Source organism: Centruroides vittatus, unplaced genomic scaffold (genome assembly GCF_030686945.1).
Source record: "Centruroides vittatus isolate TY-2023 unplaced genomic scaffold, ASM3068694v2 contig_875, whole genome shotgun sequence".
In the NCBI taxonomy this organism is placed as follows: domain Eukaryota; kingdom Metazoa; phylum Arthropoda; class Arachnida; order Scorpiones; family Buthidae; genus Centruroides; species Centruroides vittatus.
In genome coordinates, this window is record NW_027122567.1 from 824123 (window position 1) to 830813 (window position 6691).

Sequence of the window (6691 nt, forward strand, 5' to 3'; positions counted from 1 at the left end):
GACTAAGTTTAATTTCAATATTAAATTTGACAGATTTGTATTCTTTTCTATTGATATGTACTTTCTTACATTTCGGACAAATCTTATTTTCTATTTTATTTTTTTAACAATTATATATTGAAATGTTAGGACAGGGAAAAATGTGCCAGTTGTTCCTTTATAAAAATGAATAAACTATAAAATTCTAAAATAAGTGACAAATTATTAATATAAGAATAAAGGAAGGAAGACATTTTAGTTTCTTCTGTATGTATTTTATATATTGTAAATATACAGTCTGCGTTTTTAATCAAAATTAATATAAGGAAATGATTTAATCAAGTATATTTAATTTTTTTAATAAGCAAGTCATAGCAATCATATTACGTCTAATTTATTAGCATCATTATTGTTATTGACTTTTTCATTATTAAATTTAATCTTCAATTTGAAATTTTTATCTATCAAATCTTGTCTAATAAAAGGAATTCATTATTATTAACTAATAAATAAATTAGTGAAATCAATTTATTTTTATTCTTATGATTGGATATGAAAAATCTTGTATTATTGCTAGAATGAAAATAAAATCTTCACATATCCCACCCACAGTATACTACTTGTCTGTGGAACAGTTATTAAAAGCACTACACTTACTGATATGCATTTTAGAAGGTATTATCTCAAACATTAATTATATACCAAAGAGTTTAAAAAATAAAGTAAAATGATAGTGGTAGTAGCATCTTTACTTTCAATGTTAAAACAAAATGGCAGACAGTAATGTAGTATTTAAACAAAACAAAACATTCACAGTAAAACTAGGGCTATTGTTTTAAATTTATACATTATATAAACAACTATAATAGAAGTGAAAAGTGCAATAAAGTTTATAGCTTATTAGGATAACAATTATTGTGTCATGTCTTAACCATCAAAGAACTCTGAAATAATGTTGTTATAGATTGATGATATTTATCTAAAATTTATCATCTGTTTTCAAGACAAATTCAAATAAGAGTGTCTAAACATCAACTAAACACTGAATGCAAAAAAAGTAAATAAGAAAAAAAAAAACTAAAAGATGAGGTGTGTGTCATTTTTGATTTTGGGAAAACTTCAGTGGATGAAAAATATGTCTTTGGCATATAAAAATTTTCCATGTTTTCTAAAGATACTATTAGTGATTTTTGTTAAAGGAAAAGCTGTTTAATGACTTTGTAATTGCAATATAAAATTGGCATATAACCCCAATGTTATCGTATAACTGCACCTCCTCTTCAAAATATCTTTTAAACACAGATAACTCATGAATTATCAAAATAAAATTAAAACAAACAGTAAGATATAATGAAAAACATGCAGATAAGCTATAATAGCATAATCCAGTTGTATACTAGCATAATTGAATTGCTTTGTATTGAAAGAACACATTTGTCTTTTTGCCCAAATTGAGTTAATGATGAATCTGCTTCATACAGCATTCAAAAATAGCAAGAAATTGGATATTTTCAATTACTTTTATCACAACTAAACAGGTTATCTTCATGCAAAGTTTGGTGAAAGTCCAAGATATAAAGCATTGCCTAGCTTGCAATGGCACAGCTGAACAGGCCACAAAGCCCAAACAAGCACAATTTGTTTACCATGTTCTCAAAAGACAAGAAATGTTATCATTTGCAAGAAAGCAAACAACAACATTTTCTTGTCCTTCCTAATTTCCTTGATATCAGTTTGAAGCATCTTTGTAGATTGTGTAACCTTCTGTTTCAGAAACAGTTACCAAAAGACAAAAGGAATCTTAATCCAAAGTTATATCTACTGTCCCAAAACATAACAGAGACAATAAAACAGCACAGTGATCCTTTTCCATACAAAAAGATTCATTTTGCCAGAAGTAACATCAGATATCTGGATGCATAGTTGAACATTAAGCAGGAGTACAGATTCACAGCAAATATTCACAAGTGAGATCTCATATACAATACATCAGACATATTTCAAAGAAAATTATAGCTATAGATTCAGAAGACCACAGAAAGACAATTTTTCCAAATGCAAGATTAAGTGTGAAGATTAAGAGCTCCAAATTGAATCCTACTTTTCTGCAGAAGCTGAAACAAGTGTTTACAATAAGAGAGCAAAGAAATTTTATGCTAAACTAAAGAATATGGAAAAACTTTGCAAAGACTGTGATAACATCTACAGAATTTCCTTTGATTACATAGAAAACTTACCTCTATCACATATTCCATACAGAGATTTTCTATCATCTACAGCTATAAATTTATTCTGCAACCATGACCTGAAATGGAAAAGGCAAATGTGTATCTGTATCATGAAGAGAGGGGATAAAAAGGGACCAAAAAAGTTTGCACTTCATAAGCCAATTCATTGCAAAAATTCTAAAAAATTATTTGGGAGTTCTATGTTTTCTCAGACAGACATTACAGCCAAAACCACACCATAATTATATTATTCTCTATGTTGACTGGTATTGGCAGGTTTGACACATCTATCAGTACTATCCCATCAGAGATCACAGTTTTTGCTCTGTGACCAGGATTTTGGTATTGTGAAGAGACAACTGCAACACATTGATTGTTTATACAAACCTAATGAATACCCCAGGCACATACCATTGGCCAGAAAACAGGGCAAATTTATGGATTGTGTCATTGATATGGATACAATACTCAATCAAACAATGGTAGCTGAAATTCTATAAGAAAATCTCTGTCAAGTGTCATCTTCAACAAAAGCTGAAAGAATCATTTCAGATAACTCAATACAACTTGTTCTTCCACAATTCTGCCAACTGATCTTGCTATCTAGAATAGTCTTTGACATTGAACATCACTGCAAAGAACATTAAAGAGATATTAAAAATGCAATGGAATATCTTGCAATATACTCATGCTGATAAATGTGAGTTTTACAATCAAATTGTCAAACTGGCCTCTTACATGAAGCAGTGATGACAATGATAATGACAATAACAATGACTAAAGTTAAGAAATATATTATTAATTTGTGACTTTCCTGCAGTCTACTGCATTTATGTAAGAAGAGCACATATCCTAAATTTTGATGTTCAATATCATTTAAATGAAAATGGAAATTTAAATTTAAATATCATAAGGTTCAAAATAGTGTCTATTGATATATTAAAATTTTCACTAACACAGCATACAAATAAAACAGTTTTTTCATTCTCCTGTAAAATTTGCTGTCATGGCCATGTGCCATTTCAATATAAAGCAATTCAATTATAAAGACAAAGAAAGAATTGGGAAACTATTAAGGAAACAGATTCTGTTTTAATGATGAATATGATAGCAAAATTTAGAAGCATATTATTTCATAATAAAGAAAAACTCTTACTTTTATAAATAGTGAGGCTAACAAAATCATACATCTCTCAGCTTATTAGTAATGTAAAAAAGACAGTTTATTTTAAGGCTTGAAGGAAAATTGGAACTGAATGTAGAAGAGATAGCTTTCTACTAGTAGTGAATACAATGCAATATAAAAAAATTATTCTTTAGATTTATCATCATAAACTGATACTCTAGATATACAAAAAAATCCAGCAATGAGTTTCTTAACTTTCCTGGCAACATCTGTTAGGATATCTTATTAAAAAAACATAGTTTTAATCATTATAAAATGGCAAAAAACAGAATTTTGAGGGTAGGGATTTGTTTTATAAAAAATTGTAAATGCAAATAACAAATACATAAAATCTTCATTAAGTCTAATCCGCCAAGATACGACATGACTCCCTTTATCTACGCAACCACTCAACCTTTACCCACCAAACTTTAATATCATTAAACCTCCCTAATACACAAACCTCCCTGCAAAATTTCAGAATTTCCAACAAAAAGCACAGGGTTTATTAAGCTTCAAATGGGGTGAACGATATTGTGCCATATACACACACAAATATCCACACATACAGAAAAACCCTAAATTTCTTTTGCATTTCTCAATATTTCAAAATTCCAAATCCAAAAATATATATAAAAATCTTGAGGTCATTTTTTGACCAATTGCCATACTTTCCCTCTGTTATATATAACAGAACCAAGAAAGTAAAAATTGTATATCCAAAAGTATATGATATTTCTGTAAAAAAAAAAAAGCATAAGGTCATAAACTGCTGTATACATTTCACTACAATCCTGAATGAATGGTTTTCACATTTTAATAGGACAAACACACAATTTATGCTATCTGTGTTTGCCAATATATTCTGTACTCAAGGTGCAATTGAATTCCTGAATGTGCTGGAATAAAAAAAGAAAAAAAAAAGAAATTGTAATAATATAATAAAATTTCTCCTAAATATTATCTCATTGACAATAATTCCTAAAAAATAGTTTTTTTTTTTTAGAAACAAATTCAGTTATTCATAAAATCAATGTTTGCTGACCTCAAAACAAATCAATTATTGTATCAACCTACAAAAGTCCTTTGAAAGTAATATTACTTTTGTGAATTGATTGTTTTCAAATATTCAAAAAGATATGTTTAGTATATAAATTAAACAATAATAATTTTTATACTCATTTATAGATAGTTTGATCATTTAACAATCTTAAAAAGTTTTTAGCTAAATGGATTTATGGATGCTTACATATTCTAAAAATAACTACATAAAAAGTATAAATTATGTAATATTAATATTCTGAAGTTATTATTGATATAATAATAATATTTTAGTATATTTTATATAACATTCATTCATTAACACTCCAAAAATTGCATTATTGGAGCAAAAACAAACTAAATACCAATTCCCAATGCTTTCAAGATTTTTCAGCCCATCATCACAGATATGGCCAAAATATAACCAACTTGAGCAGAAAAGAAAAAAAATTAAATTACAATAAACATCATAGAATGCTTTAAATTCAAAAGGAGACAAAACACCATCTCCAGTATACTACTACTTGATGGTGCATCAGAGATGTGCAATTTGGTTATATTATGGCCTTATTGCAATGATGGGTTGAAGTCTGAAAGCACTTTGGAATTATTTAGTTTGTTTTTGTTCCAATAAAAGCAATTTTTGGTGTATTAACATTTTTATATAGGATCTCAAACATTTACCACTAATCAATATTTGTTCAGTTTTCTAACCTCTTAAGAAAGAAGTTGGAAACAGATTTTTGTATTTTAATAAATTTGTTTACAGCATAAAAAATGAATTTAAAACATTACATTAATCAAACTAAATAAAAACAGTTTTTTTATTTAGTTTGATTAAGTCAAACTTTTACAATATGCTCAATTTAGAATTACTTTTTGATTTGATCTGATGTGAAACAGACGATTCTCAAAAAATGTTTTGGCAAATAAAAACCAGACTTGTTGACTTAGTGTTTTGACTTGTTTAATGTACTATGGCAGTGGTTCCCAACCGGTGTTCCGCGGAACACTCGGTGTTCCGTAAGCATCTCCCAAGTGTTCCGCAGATTTAGTCGCAAATCGGAAAGTGTACAATCGTATTCGAGCCGCCGAATATCAAAAAATTAAAATCATAAAATTTTCACAAACTTAAGTATATATGTACGACTCGTACTTATGGAGTGTACGACTGTTTCGAATAAGATAAAGGCAATGATAAAAACTGAATGAAATATGTAAAAAACATCAGGCACAAGTTTCCCATTAAAGTTATTTAGGTATATTTTTTTCCTGTCTTAGAATTGGCGTTAATAATATGAGTAGAGATTTTGAATTATAACTGCTTAATTCTAATAAAATAACTGATGAGAAGCTTATGAATTTCATATTAACTTAAGTAAGTGTTTTGCTAAAGAAAATTGCTCACAAAGGTGTTCCGCATCCTAGAAAAAGTTGGGAACCACTGTACGATGGAGTTGATGGAGGATGAAACTAGTCAAACTTAGCTTTGTTATGTTGTAGTTTAATGTCCAATTACATTTGTTATATAAAATTTTTGAAGTTGACCTTCAAAATTTTCTCTACAAAAAAATCCACATGTTGCAATCAAGAATAGCTATCGTCATTTAATATTATCAAAAGAATAGCATGCCCCAAAACAAAATAGTTAAAGAACACTTATGAAAACATTACTTATTGTAACCATAGTTTCAGTTATGGTTATTATTAATATTAAATAATAACCATCAATATAATCAATATTAAGCTATCTCTTCTTAGCCACAGCACATGACTGATAATGTGCAATCATCACTATTTATCATCATTGATCTTAGTCATTACTTTAAACAACAAATTAAGCATCTATCATTTTGATTGTTATTTACTTATAGTATAGTAGTTTAAACTGCTAGAATTTCTTGCTTCAAATATATGCCAGTTATTGTCAATAATGATACTATAAAAAATAGCAGACAAACAACAGATAAATCACTATTAATTAAAAATAATGGTTACAATTAATTAACCTTTAAGTTATACATATTTAATAGTTTTAACATATCCTTTTAATGTCAGAGTCAATAAAGCTAGAATTTTCACTAACTGTAGTCTTATTTACTTAATCTGCTTAAAATTATCAGTTGGTCATTATTGTCAGTATAGGCATGTTCTAAAGTATCTACAGTAAACAAATTCTACTTATTAATAATAAATCAGTAACAAAACTGTTTGGCTTGCCTTAGGAAACCAAATATATTTGTTTAAAATGTTTTTAACCTCAACTTCCATACTCGCT